Genomic DNA, 2,475 nt, shown 5'->3' with positions numbered 1-2,475 from the left:
AGAGTTCCAGAAAAACATCTATTTCTGCTGTATTGACTATGCCAAAGCCTTTGACTGTGTGAATCACAATGAACTGTAGAAAATTCTGAAAGAGATGGGAATACCAGACCACCTGCCCTGCCTCTTGAGAAATCCGGTCCATTAAAGGACCGCAACAGAGAGACATTCAAGAGAAAGGTGATATATGTATAAATATGGCTGATATGCGTTGTTGTATGGCAGAAACCAACACAATATTGTAATTTTCCCCCAACTGAAAAATAAATTAAGAAAAAAAACAGTGCAGCCATTAAGTAAATAAATCTTTAGAAAGAGAAAAGGAAAAGAATGAAAAGGAAACCCACAGAATGGGAGAATGATATTTTCACCAATCATATATCTAATAAGCGATTAATGTCAAGAATTTATAATGAAGTTCTACAACTTAAAAAAAAAAAACAGAAAATGAGTATTGGGGAGGAATTGGAATCTTTGCACATTGTTTCTGGGAATATTAAATGGTGCAGCTACCGTGGAAAAGAGTCTTAGGTTTTCTCAATTAAATATAGAATTACTGAGAAGTGAAGTGAAGTCGCTCAGTCATGCCTGACTCTTTGCAACCCCATGGATAAGTAGCCTGCACCAAGCTCCTCCATCCATGGGATTTTCAAGGCAAGACTACTGGAGTGGGTTGCCATTTCCTTCTCCAAGGAATCTTCCCAACGCAGGGATCGAACCCAGGCCTCTCACATTGTAGACAGACGCTTTACCTTCTGAGCCACCAGAGAAGTCCTGTATGACCCAGTAATTCCACATCTAGGTATACACACACACACACACACACACAATGGAAAGCAGGGACTTGAACAGAAGACATATGTTCACCAATGTTCATAGCAGCATTAGTCACAACCAAAAGTGAGAACGACACAAAATATCATTGGTGGATGAACAAACAAACAAAAAGTTTTAGATATATAAAATGAAATCCTTATTCGCTCTTTAAAAGAACTCGGAGGTGATGGTGGCAACTATGGCAGTGGTCCTGGTTAAAGTAGTGGAGAAGGCTGTGGTGGTATTGGGCCAGAATATGGTAACCAAGGTGGGGGGTATGGTGGCGGTGGTGGAGGATATGCTGATTACAATGAAGGAGGAAAGTTTGAAGGTAATTATGTGGTGGTGGAAACTACAATGATTTTGAAAATTATCATGGACAACAGCAATGAAAGTATGGACCCATGAAAGGGGGAAGTTTTGGTGGAAGAAGCTCATCCAGTCCCTATGGTGGTGGTTATGGATCTGGTGGTGGAAGTGGTGGATATGGTAGCAGAAGGTTCTAAATACTCAGAAGAAAAGGGCTACAGTTCTTAGCTGGAGAGAGAGCGAGAAGTTGTCAGGAAAACTGCAGGTTAGTTTGAGACAGTCGTCCCAAATGTGTTAGAGGAACTTTAAAAATCTGCCACAGAAGGAACCATAGTCCGAAAAGTTACTGCAGCTTAAACAGGAAACACTTCTTGTTCGGGACTGCCATGGCAACAGTTTGCAAAAAGTGCAGCTATTGATTAATGCGATGTAGTGTCCACTAGATGTACATTCCTGAGGTCTTTTATTTGTTGTAGCTTTGTCTTTTTCTTTTTCTTTTCATTATATCAGGTATATTGCCCTGTAAACTGTGGTAGTGGTACCAGGAATTAAAAAATGAAGGAATTTTTAACTTTAAAAACACAAAAGAGAAAAATTTCAGTACGTGTTACAACATGAATGAACCTGAAACAGTATACAATGAAAAAAGCCAGATATGAAAGAACAAATAATGTACAATTCCATTTTTTTTATACAAGGTACCCAAAAGAGTCAAATTCTTATGGACAGAAAATAGAATAGACATTACCAGGGGCTTGGGGCAGGGGAGTATGGGGAGTTATTGTTTAGTAAGTCCAGAGTTTCAATTTGGGATGATGAAAAATTTCTAGAGATGGATAGAGGTGATGGTTGCACCACAATGTAAGTATATGTTATGCCACTGAGTTGTACACTAAACCGATTAAAATGGTAAATTTTATGTCATCTGTATTTTACCAAAAATGTGTTAAAAGTTGGGATGGTGGCAAGACTGTGTTCCTTTCTGGAGGCTCTCCATTAGAGTTAAATCAAGATATCCGTTCTTGTTGAATACTGATGTCACGGTCAGCATTCTGAGATTTCCCTGCAGTGCCAGCCTGAGTATTCACAGTACCAGGGACTAATTTATAATAGCAGTAATTGGGGATTAGATTTAAATTAAAAATTAGATAAAAGACCCCTTTTAAGACTTTATAAACAACCTGCAAATAGATGGGGAAACAGTGGCAGACTATTTGGAGGTGGGGAGGGGGCGGGGTTCCAAAATCACTGCAGATGGTGACTGCAATCATGAAATTAAAAGATACTTGCTCCTTGGAAGGAAAGTTATGACCAACCTAGACAGCATATTAAAAAGCAGAGACATTACTTTGC

This window comes from Bison bison, unplaced genomic scaffold (genome assembly GCF_000754665.1).
Source record: "Bison bison bison isolate TAMUID 2011002044 unplaced genomic scaffold, Bison_UMD1.0 scf7180017864180, whole genome shotgun sequence".
Taxonomy (NCBI): Eukaryota; Metazoa; Chordata; class Mammalia; order Artiodactyla; family Bovidae; genus Bison; species Bison bison.
The sequence above is the reverse complement of the archived record's forward strand: the minus strand, read 5'-3'. Positions refer to the sequence as shown.